This window comes from Dasypus novemcinctus, chromosome 8 (genome assembly GCF_030445035.2).
Source record: "Dasypus novemcinctus isolate mDasNov1 chromosome 8, mDasNov1.1.hap2, whole genome shotgun sequence".
Taxonomy (NCBI): domain Eukaryota; kingdom Metazoa; phylum Chordata; class Mammalia; order Cingulata; family Dasypodidae; genus Dasypus; species Dasypus novemcinctus.
The window spans coordinates 107,026,111-107,038,343 of record NC_080680.1 but is presented as its reverse complement, the minus strand read 5'-3'; the positions used below and the strand labels follow the sequence as shown (position 1 = coordinate 107,038,343).

The 12,233-nt window shown below is 56.0% G+C and overlaps 1 long non-coding RNA gene across 1 annotated transcript; it reads left to right on the top strand.

Annotated features, from left to right (window-relative positions):
- Positions 1-1,225: 1,225 nt before the first annotated feature.
- LOC131279626 (uncharacterized) lies at positions 1,226-5,976 on the top strand. The gene is made up of 3 exons (XR_009187023.1): positions 1,226-2,044; positions 2,486-2,602; positions 3,364-5,976. It is a non-coding gene; the product is annotated as an uncharacterized lncRNA (long non-coding RNA).
- Positions 5,977-12,233: the final 6,257 nt, after the last annotated feature.

Below are 12,233 nucleotides of genomic sequence, written 5' to 3'. Positions count from 1 at the left end.
CCCTGGTGGCCCACTGCTGCTTCTCTTCACCTCAGGGCCCCTGTGCTCCGCTCATGACTGGATCCTGATTGCCAGGCTGGAGTGCCACCATGGGGCTAGGCTTGGGAGAGGGAAGGACTGGTGACAGCTGAGGAGGAGAGTGGCCAGGACCTGAGAGGGGCCAGGGAGGCACCAGCTGTCAGCCCAGGTCCAACACCAACCCCTCACAAGGAGGGCAACCTTAGGCTAATGAGGATGTACGACAGGGTGTAGGTGGGTGCTGGGGGGGGGGGGCGGTGCTCAAAAGGAGCTCTCTCTCCTTGCTTTAAGTCCTCACAGAGACCAAGACACCTCCTTCTGGAATCACTCTCTGCCCCCCACACCCATGGTCCCACCTGTAAGTCAATGTGTGAGTGTGAGTGTGAGTGTGGGCCTGTGCTCAAGTGAGGATGCTAAGAAGTAAACAGATTGTGGAGGGAGGAGGCAGGGGTCCCCAGGATCTCTGGGGTTCTCTTTCCAAAGAAAACCCCATGGTGTACTTGAATTTGGGGTGCCCTAACCCTACCTTACGCTCTGAACTCTGCCCTTCCTTGGCCCTGGGTTCATCTCTACATCTCTCTTCTTTTTCCCATTTAGACTGAGGGGTTGGACAGGGAGCTGAGTAAGTGCCTGCCCAGACAGGACAGGCTGCCAGTTCTCTCAGGGATGGGGTGTGGACCACAGCATGTGGCAGTCCTACCACCCCTGACCGGAAGGCTGCCTGAGCATCTCCTGGCAGTCAACCATCATTCTCACCTGGGTCACTCCTCCCAGGTCCCTGAGCAGGGCCCAGGCTCTCAGGGGCTGTCCTTCATGGCCTTGTGCCGCACATGGCGGGGGCCCGGTGCTGGGCGCTAGGCCGGACGTCTGTCCCCAAAGGGCAGGGACGCATCGTCCCTTGTCGCTGCCTCCCACCGGCAGAGCCGTTCCCAGAGTCTGCTTCAGGCCAGGCTGTGGCGGCGCAGGTGCCGCGGCGGTGGGCGGGGAGCCCCTCGGCCCCGCCCAGCCGCCCGCCCCCTAAAGCCCCTGCCTGGGTCCCGCCCAGCCCTGCCGCCCTTCTCCCCGAAGTCCCCCGAGCCCAACCGACAGCGAGCGGCGGTCTCGGGGAGGCGCATGCGCGCGGCCGGCGCTAACGGTCTCCAGCTGCCCCCACTGCGCCGCTCGCGGGAGCCGTTTGACTGACATCTCCGGTCTCCCACCACCATCCCCTCTGTGCCCCCATGTCACACGGGGATCAGGGCCACCGAAGACTCAGCCAGGCGCTGGTCCTGATGGACATGAAGGGCTTGGAGACGCAAGAGACACAAATATCTCCCTCCTTCCTGCTGCCAAGGTCCCCAGTTGTCCCCCGGAGGTGGGGGGCCTAGGTAGACGCCCGGGTCAGGCAGACCTGGAGCCCGGCAGTACCCCTGAGTCCAGCCGAAAGAAGCCTAGGCAGCCTCCCTCCTCTTCCTCTTCCACCCCTCCCCTCCTTGTGACCAGACCCCAGAAGCCCAGGCCCAGTGGTCCAGAGGCTCTCCTGGAGCAAGGGTCTGTCCACCAGGCTGGTGGGGGGGCAGTTGCTGTGGTTAGGGGGCCCCTCCTGGGCACTGGGTGATTTTCCCGCCGTCACCAGCACCGGAAGCTCCCAGCCCAGAAGGTGGGACTCAGCGTCTCCTCCCGCCCATTTCCGCTGCTCCTGCTGGTCACCGGGGGCCTTGTTCTGCGCTGAGTGCTTCCTGGGCAGGCGGGTCTCCCCACGTCCACGCTCTTTAGGCACCTTCATGCCCTCTGCTTCAAACCTCAATAACCTTCGAGACGTCGGAGTCCCAGACCCCACTTTCATTCAAGGAAACTGAGGCTCTGAGAAGTGCCTGTACAGGGCTGTTACATGGCCCAACTATGGGTCTGATCCCAAAAGCTGTGCATATCCCCGTGCCCATAAAAGTAGCCTCTGACCTGAGCCTTGAGAGGACGTGTGGGTTATAAGGAGGACCAATGGAGGTAGGAGGCTTCTGCAGTGGACAAAGGCTTGGCATGCTCCAAGGTAAAGAAAAGATCAGTGAAGCTGGTTTGGGGGTCAGCAGACCAGTGGGGAGAGGGCATCTGGACCAGACTGCTCAGGGCTGTGACCACCCAGAAGAGGACTCAGGACCACTGCAGGTTTAGCAGATGAACAGGGGGACACAACCCATGCTGCCTCCTGAGAGCCCCACATCCCAGAGCTGGAGGCGACTTAGGCATGGATCACTGAGCATCAGCCAGTGATGAGGAACCATCCTAGTTGTCCTTTGTATGGTGGGTGCTATGGTGGCTGCCTGCTTTGTCCTGGGGGGTGGGGGTGGGGGGAGGCCCAGATATGGCTGGGTGTCAAAGTAGTTGTTCAGGTGGGGTCATTATGCAAAGAGGCCTGAGTGGGGCACAAGAGGACGCCACACCCACCTGGCTCCCCGGATGCTCTTCACCTATTGCTGTTTTTCCTGTCCAGGTGGATGGCACAGATGCTGCAGTCGCTCCCAGCTGATTGTAGAGCAACAGCGAGGAGTTGTGGTTGCAGCCCCCTAAGAAGGAGCACCTGTGGGTGTGCTAGACTGCAATGAACAAGGTAGAGAAGCCCAGGAGGAGGAGGTGCGGCTGGAGGCTGTGCTGAGGCCTACTCTGTGGGGAACAGCAAGACCAGCAGAAGCCAAAGACCCTGTGTCCAGGTCCATGTGGCTTCTAGACGCTATATTCTGGAGCCAGGTCCTATCGGTCAAATTTTAGGTGCAGACGTTGAAACGCTGGCACCAGGAATGATGGGATGAGGGAAGGACTGTCAGGAAATGGGAGGGAAGGTCACCTTTTCCTAGCTTCAATACACTCTGGGAGACGGCTGGTGCTCATCTCTTCCCCGTTGAAGATGGAGGAGTCAGCCAAGTGCACGCTGAGTCGTGGGTTGTCCCCGACATCACTGGAATGGTAGCCTTGCTGGTCCTTGACACTGACTTAGGGGCTGGTGGCTGGATGGAAAGTCTGGCTTACAATGGGGGCCTTTCCCAGGACCTGGCCAGCCTTCCCCATGCTACCACTGCAGTTTGTACATTGGACACCCAGCTAAATGATCCGTCAACAGTGCCCTATGGATTCCAGCTGTCTAAGAGGTCATTCCCCATCACCTTATTTCCCAAAAATGGAAACTGAGGCTCAGAGAGACAAGGCAACTTGCCCACATCACCAGTTAGACCAGCGTGGCGTGGAAATCCCAGCACAGGCTGACCCCCAACGACTCTGCTGAGCCCTGGGCTTCACTGAGCCCCCCAGGCAGCCCACCCCTGGCTGCTGCAGGTCGGGCCCCCATCAGGCTTTATCATGGCCTTGTTCTTCCAGGTCTTGAAGGCGTTGTCGTCTGATGGGGACAGAGGACCCAGCTGCCAAGACAGGTGGTTGCTGCACGTCAGGGCGTCCACCATGATGCTACTGGGAGCCTCGCCCCACATCTCCCTATAGAGTTGCCCCAAGAAGTTGGAGTCTGGGTACTTCGACTGTCGCTGGGCAGCAGGTCTGATGCTGACATAGACCCATGGTCCCAGGGCCTCTGACCACAGTTATCAGGGTGACTGCACCCCTGCCGTCACCCAGTTCCTGCCCTGCCTTCCCTCTGACTCTCTGAGCCCCTCCAAGGACCTGGACCAGTCTTCAAATAGCTCCTCAGGCACAAGGCTGTGACTTTTTCAGGTTGATGGGAGGAGGTTCTCTTGGGACATTTCTTTGTTTTCCTTGGGCAGAGGGATGGACTGGGTGGTGAGGAGGCCTGGGAGGGGACACAGGGTGGTATAGGGGCCAGGGTCTGGGTCTTAGCCCCGGGAGCAGCCCCTCCTCACCTCCAGTCCTGCCCAGCCCCTAACTGTTCTCAGGGCTGGGCTTAACCAGCAACTCCTCCACAAGTGGACCTTGATCCCGAGCCCCTCCCGTCACTCCCTGCGCACCAGATTCCCCCAGGAATCTAGGAGACAGGGACATGTTGCCAGGGAGGACTGCCCCGATGGGACTCTGAATTCCACCCCTGCTCCAACCGGCCCCCACCCCTGCAGTGAAGCCCACAGCTGCTCACCTTCCTCCTTTTCTCATCATTTATCATCCTTTCCTGGAAAACAGCACAGGTCCATCAGAAAGGCCCCCTGGCTTCTACCAGCCCCCTCACCCCTGCTCAAGCTGCACTATCGGGAGGGGCCACCAGAGGCAGGCCAGCACATCCAGACCTTGGAACTTCAGGTTTTAGGCGCCAGAGGAGTGGGCCCTCGGGCAGAGGTTAAGGAACCTTCCACTACCCCTCTCTAATGACAGATGGGGAGACTGTCAAGTCAGGCAGGAAGGGACTGCTCGGCCTCTCCTGTGCTGCCTGGCCAGGGAGTGCCCAACTTCACTCCCCAACCAGGGACAGGTCTGAAGGAGAGGCGGTGCCCAGCTCAGCCAGAGCATTGTGCTGTTGTGCAGTCAGAAGGTTGTGGGAAGGACATGCGGGTCTGCGGCTGATGTCCTCCCTCTGCTGACTCATCTGGAATGTGACAGGATACTCCAGTTCCCAGGGGCACTGTGAGGCTCCTATGGACCCGGCATGCCCAAGGCTAAGAGCTCAGGGAGGAGCCCTCTCCCCCAAGCCTCAAGCCCTCAACCCACCCCCAGGCCCACTTAATGTCCAGATGGTCCTGGAGAGCTGTGTCCAGAAGGACCAGTTCAATCAGCAAGGTCCCCAGGTAGGGAGCAGTGCCTTGGACGACAACATGTGGCATTGGGAGTGGGGTGATGAGACAAAGCTCTTGAGTCCATCCAACGCCCCTGCCTGGAAGGCTCCTCAGCCTCAGACTCCTACCTCCCACCCAGACCTCCCATTGTGAGCATCTGGGACACTTCACCACCTCCCTATAACCCTTCCCAGGCCCACTGACCCCAATATCACTTCTAGGAACCTCTAGGGTCCAGCTTTTGTAAAAAAATCACAGTGTATGTGGTTTATGGACCTTCTCTTCCCCAGTTCACTTGAGCCAGGTTCTCCCAGGCCCTTGCTGTGACGTCATGCAAACAGTCATGACCTTCCTCAACCGAGAGGACATCACGTCTAATGGAAGCTTTCCAGGCCCAGCAGCACGAGCACAGAGGGCTGAGCTACGGAGGGCGAGAGTGTTGTCAGGAGACCTGGCTCAGCAGTTCCTCCCTGCCCTGGACCCTGGAGTCTCGGTGCCCTCTGGGCTGGCACCAAGGCTGTGCTAGGGCTTCCCCTCCTCAAGGAACTCCTCAAGCTCCCAGACCCCATCCACAGCTTCTTAGACTGCTTTCCTCCTGCAGGGGAAAGGTACGTACCACCCAACAGTAGCCCCCAGCTGGAATAATTGGATGACTATCCAAGGTGCTGCCAACCCCTCTCTGACCACTCCTGCCTGCCCCCCCCCCCCCGGGGTCTGTGGTTACAGTAGCCCCTCTTTCTTGACCCAAAGTTCATCCACTTTTTTAATCCATTCTAGAAACTGCCATTCCTTTCAGAATATGTTCCCTTGAATCTCAACAGAGGGATACGTGAGGGCGTCCCAGCTAACTTACTGGGTGTGCCACCTGCTGATGTCGAATGTAACTGCCAGGCTCCCTGTCTGGAATGGGAATCCCAGGCAGGGAGGGAATTTTATCTGATTAGTTCATTGAATTAGGTGAGGGCCTAAAGAAGTGCTTGCATGCAGTGGGCACTACATATCTTTTTCTTTTATAATGACTGATCCCTACTCCGTCCCTTCCCAGGGATCCGAGCGGGCCGGGCACTCCCTGCAGCCCCTGTGCTTCCTGCACTGGCTACAACCAGGACGGCGGCTCCCTGGGTGGAGTCTCAAATGTCCTTTCCAGTTGGACAAGGGAGGTTAAGGGGTCTGTGAGGGCTGCAGCCAAGAGCCTCTCCACGGGGAAGGAAAATACTAGAGAAAAACAACCTCCGCCCGCCAGCAGCATTTCCGGGAGAGCCAGGTATGGGGAAGAACATTGCATGGCTTATCTCATTTCATCCTTAGAGTAAGTTACAGGTTTGGTCTCCTGTCACCTTACTTTTCAGACGAGAAAGCTGAGGCTAGAGGGCAGAGTGACCTTCCCAAGGCCCTCAGCTAATGTCTGGCAACATCGCCATGTGTTGTGTGGGCAGGGGCTCACCTTTGTGACCGCAGCTCCAGGATACTTGGGTTGTGGTGGCACTTGGCCAGGAAGACGATGATATAGGACAAGTCGCTTTCTGGAAGAATGGGTCCCAGGTGCTCCCCCTTCTCCTCAGATGTATCTGCCTGATGGCCTTTTGGTGCAGGTCTCACCTGTGCTCAGGCCTGAGTCCCAATCACTGGTGGGGGGAAGTCACAGACGCAATTAGTGGCAGCACCGTGAAGCAGCAGGAGGGCTGGCGGCAGGTGCTCAGACTGGGACTTCGAGCCCTTAGTGACTTGTGGCACAAGGTGGGACATAAGTCTCCAGCACAAAAGGTTCTCAGCTTTAAAATAATTTGAATTTGAGAACTGGTTTAAAGTATCAGTCCCTTCAAGTCAGTTTGTGCGGTCGCCCCTCGGGCTGAAGTGTGGTTTGCTGACCTGGCGGGGGAGCGGCCGCGGTAGGCCTATTCCAAACCGCTGCCCCTGTAATAGGGTGGCTGGTCGGGCCCACCGCCACCCCTGAAGGGAGCTCGGCATGGGCGCAGAGTGCCCTCGGGTCTCCCCTTCTCGGCAGCCATGCCTCCGTGGCCGCCCCTCCTCCCAGATAGCGCCACACAATGCCTTATGAGGCAACACCCTTCTTCTTTCTCCCTGCGCAGGCGCAGGGCGGAAAATTCCAGTCTGCCCTTTTCCCTTCCCCCCCCCCCACAGCAGCAACAGCCGGGCGTGGGCAGGAAACTCAAGTCTGCCCTCTACCCCAGCAACAGCAGCCACCAATCCCTAAACCCTGCCCCTTCCCCCAGCAACAGCAACAGCCAATCCCTAACCACCGCCCCTCCCCCGTCCAGTACCTCCCACTGACCTTTCTCCAACAACCAATCAGAACAGGGCGTGGCTTCGACCAATCAGCCTTCCCCAGCCCCTATAAAACTGTTGCCTCTCCCTCAATAAAGTGGACTTGTGTGTTTACCTTGTCTCCGAGGTAGTTCTTCTGCCGTGCGCCCTCCAGTCCTGAGAGCCCCCGACAAGGGCCTGGCCTCCCTTGTCCCCAGTTCGTAGCCTGCTTCTCCGGGCAACCCCCTCGTCGCTGGCTTCGCTGGGCGACCCCGTCAGCCGAACCGCGCAACCCCTGTGAGACCGACCCCTCGTCTGCTGCCGGACCGACCCCTCGTCCCAAGTGGGACCGACCCCTCGTCCCAAGCGGGACCGACCCCTCGTCCACAGCCAGACCCCACCTCTACCGACCAAGCAAACCGTCGCAAGTTTGTAGCTGTGTGGTAAGAGCACATGACCGTCTGTATGCAGGGCCTTCTCCCAGGGAGCCCTCGCTGTCGTCCCCATTCACAAGGTGAGAAAACAGAGGTCAAATGGCCCCTCAGGGTCCTGCAGGCCAGAACCCAGCGACCTTCCCGCCTGGCCTGAGTTCTGCACCTTCTGTGCTAGGGGAGGCTGCGTGTCCTCCTGACCTGGTGCCGGGGAGGGGACAGGGACGGGACCCAGCAGGATGTCATCTCAGAGCCAAGGCCTCCCACGTAGTGGGCACATGTCCAGCCCCCATCCAGGCAAGGGTGCCTGGGCATCAGCCAGGGACGGGAGGCTGCCTCAGTGTCCTCCTCTGCACAGCGGGGGTGCTGTGGTGGCCCTCTGCCTCCTCCTACTTGTCAAAGAACACATTGAGGAAAGTTGGTGCCCAGACAGATCTCCCATCCCTATTGCCATTTAATCCTCAGTCCTTGGGCTCAGAGGGGTGGAGCGACCTGCTCCTGACCCCACCACTGAGGGTGCTGTTGGGACTCACCCCTAAGCTTGTGACCTTCAGTGTCCTCCTATGGATATCGTCATTCAACAGACATTTACAGGGTGGGCCCTGGGTGCCTGGCACCTGGGGAGATCTGGGCAGGCCCCATCTGTGCCCCCTTGGCGCTGAGGGCTGGAGATGTGGAAGACATCAGCGTGACATGGGAAATGGCACAGAGATGAGGAGGGGCTATAATAGGAACATGGAAAGGCACCCACTCCAGAGGGGCAGAAATCCAGAGAGGCTTCCTGGAGGAGGTGATGCCAAAAGTGGCACACCTGGAATTGTCCAGGTGGTATGGTGGGTACGGTGGGAAGAGCAGGACTGACCAGAGGGCAGCATGAAAAATGTGCTGGGACAGGCCCTGGAGGTCATGGGATGATGTTGGACTGTCAAGTGTGAGAAGGGTGACATTGCCTGCGGAGGGCATGAAGCTTTTTTATTTTTATTTTATTTTTTTTTATTTTTTTATTTTTTTAAAGATTTATTTTTATTCATTTAATTCCCCTCCCCTCCCCCGGTTGTCTGTTTTCTGTGTCTTTTTGCTGCGTCTTGTTTCTCTGTCTGCTTCTGTTGTCGTAGGCGGCACGGGAAGTGTGAGCGGCGCCATTCCTCAGCAGGCTGCTCCCTCCTTCGCGCTGGGCGGCTCTCCTTATGGGTGCACTCCTTGCGCGTGGGGCTCCCCTACGCGGGGGACACCCCTGTGTAGCACGGCACTCCTTGCGCGCATCAGCACTGCGCATGGGCCAGCGCCACACCGGTCAAGGAGGCCCGGGGCTTGAACCGCGGACCTCCCATGTGGTAGACGGACACCCTAAAACTGGGCCAAGTCCGCTTCCCAGCATGAAGCTTCATTTCCAGGGGCCCCCATGGCAGGGCATTTTGTATATATAATTTTGTATTTTTTAAAAATTAAAGTATTTTCCAAACTGTAAAAGCTTCAGTGCATTCAAAACTCTGCTGTGTCCTGGCAATATTTGCAGCTGCATTTGCAAAAGCTGTGACCTAGTCAGGGTGTAGGGGCTGGAGGCTCGCTGCTTGGACTCTGCCCCTCCCCCACTGCCTGCCTCTGTTTCGTCACCCCCAGGCCCTTCTGCCTGTTCATGGGTCCACCCTGGCCCCACGTCGGCTCCTTTCTGGAAAGAGGCCCACACCCCGCTTGGCTCCAGCAGTTGAGTTCCATCATTCACACAAATGTCTGGGGCCACGGCCCCATACAGGGTGAGGGAGAGCCCGGCCCCAGGGGCCTGGGCCAAGCCCGAGGAGGCCCCTCCGCTGAATCTGGGAGGGACTGGTCCCTCGGAGCTTGCTGAGCCCTGGCCCAGCACCCAGGTGGGAGTGAGGCGGTCACCCCCTCCTCCCCTGCAAAGCCAGTGCTGACCCAGTCAGGACCACCTCTTCGGGTCTCCACTGAGGTCCCCTTCCAGGAGCTTCTTCCCACTCCACACCGGCAGCCCTCTGAAGCAGGGCCTGCAGTTTCACAAAGTCCCTGCTGCTCAGGTCCCACCTTCACCCAGGCCAGGGGCAGAGGGCCTTGAATGGTTGTCCCTAGCTGGGGACACACAGGCCCTGGGTCCACCCTCGACCTCTGCTCAGGAAGGACCCGACCTCGGTCCTCTGCAGGCCCTGCTGTGTCCTCCTGGACACCCCATCTGCCCACAACGTAGCCCCTGTGCCTGCACAGCAGGCAAATACCAGGGCATGGACAAGAGTGGATGGGGGCTGCCTGTCCAGGGGCACCACGGAGTGCACCTCTCCCTGCTCTTCATGTCCCGTCCAGTGGAAAAGATGAACGTGCCCTCGAAGAAGCCAGCACCAGGCAATCGCTCGCTGACCTCAGCGCCATCTCCGCCCTGCCAGGCAGGCTGTACCTCCTGTTCCAGGCCGGCATGTCCCCACCTTTCTCCTCTAAGGCTGGGCACACGCCACCACCCAGAAGACAGAGGAAGTGTGTCCCTGAGGAAGGAGGAGGCAGGACTGAAGGGACACCACCTCCAGCTCTGCCACCAACTGTCTGAGGGACCTGGGTGCCAACTCGGACTCCCGGCTTTAGAGCCATAATCCTTAAAGGGGGACGATAAACTGTGCTTCATAGAGTCCTTCCCCAGGTGGGCAACGGTCGTCTCGTGCCCAGGCCAGAGGGGCCAGAGGCAGCTCCAGAGCGGGGTGCAGGAGGGGCCCAAGCAGGTGCTCCTGAGGATCAGGCCTCCTGAGGACAGGGAGGCCATCGGGCTCAGTTGTGAATTTTCACTGTGTCATATACCATGGAATGGATTAATCATGAATTTTTCATTTGATTTAATTTACACATTTTTTTAAACAGCATTAGCATGTTTTGGTAGGTCAGTCTTTTTTAAGACTGAGTTATTTTCCATTGTGTGTTGCAGTGAGTTAAATGGTGTCCCCCCATATTGACATCCACCCAAGACCTGTTAATATCACCTAAAATGATAAAGCGCTGGAATCGAGGATACCGGATCTAATGAAGGGGTGTCAGCCCTCAACTCAATCACAGATGGTACTTGGGAGAGAGAAAGGAGAGAGGAGACAGCCACAGAGCAGACCACGGTGTGACGAGAGGGACAGGCCAGGAGAAGACGGAGGCAGAGGCTGCAGAGTCACGTCCGTGGTGCCAGGGACGCCGCGGACTGCGCGGCCCCGGAAGCCAGGCGGGGACATGGAAGTGCCTCTCCCTCGCGCGCCAGGTGGAGCCCACTCAGGCGTCTTGACTTTGGACTTCTGGCATTGTTAGGGATTGACTTTACTGACAGAAGAATTTAGGGCTTTCAAATTGCCTCTGTTATCTGTTAATGTTATATCCCATGTATGCTTTTCAAGAAATTCTGAAATTTCATTTCGAGTGGTTTTTTAACTCCAAAATCATTTAGTAATATGTTTTCCCTTTTCATCTGGAGAGGTCTTTCTGTTTTATTTTTATTGTTGTTCATTTCCAGTTTTATTGCACTGTGGTTAGAGAAGGTGGTTGATATCATCTCTTTTATTTAGGAAATATTGAGAGGTGTTTTTTGTGGTTTAAGCTATGATTAACTTCTGTGAATTTTGAATGTGCTGCTTGTCTAATGAGCTTGAAGAAGTTTATTAAAAATCTTATTGATTATATTCAGATTTTTTTAAGCTAAAGAACAGATTTTATTTTTCATTTTCTCAAATCACTAAAATAGCACATAGCATAGTAATTAGGCACACAATATAAACTGATATGTGCAATCAATAATCCCTCCCCCCCCAAATTTTTTTTAAGTCATACTTTGGGATTCCTGAAAAACTTACACACAATTATGACTCTAAATGACCTTTATCAGTTATCATCAAGAGGAGTTACTGCAAAAAAATCTTAGTGTAAAAGATATCTCAATCCCTAGAAAGTGGAAATACTTGAGCTGCCCCTTTGCAACTGAGCTACATCAAATATTTTCAAGCTCATTTTCATTTTACAGTAACACTACTAGGGTTCCTAATTGGAGAAAGGATCATTCTAAAGTTTAAAACTGCAACTTTCACCATCTGGCCTCCTTTTAAATTTCACTTCAAGTGGAAGGAAAGAGATATGAGAAAAGAAATCACAAATATTCCTTTTGTGATTATAAAGGAATTATAATTCCAAAATTATTTTATAAAATGCAGAAATGGTAAGCTTCCCATGAACTCAGCAAGGCTTACAGCAGGGAAGAGGATGGATTTTACAAATTTGCACCTCCATTCAATGAAAATCTATCTGGACTGGAGCCCTTTAGAATGGGGAAGAAAGATACGTGAAAAATTTAATTTTAAACAGGGTCCTAATCTGATATGTGAATAGTGTATGTCAGGATGCTTCTGAAATGCTTTTCTTTTCTTTTTTTTAAGATTTATTTATTTTATTTATTTCTCTCCCCTTCCCGCTCCCCCACCCCAGTTGTCGGTTCTCTGTGTCCATTTGCTGCATCTTCTTTGTCCACTTCTGTTATTGTCAGCAGCACGGGAATCTGTGTTTCTTTTAGTTGTGTCATCTTGTTGTGTCAGCTCTCCGTGTGTGCGGTGCCATTCCTGGGCAGGCTGCACTTCCTTTTGCGCTGGGCGGCTCTCCTTACGGGGTGCACTCCTTGCGCGTGGGGCTCCCCTATGCGGGGGACACCCCTGCATGGCACGGCACTCCTTGCGCGCATCAGCACTGCGCATGGGCCAGCTCCACACGGGTCAAGGAGGCCTGGGGTTTGAACTGCGGACCTCCCATGTGGTAGACGGACACACTATCCACTGGACCAAGTCCACCGCCTGAAATGTTT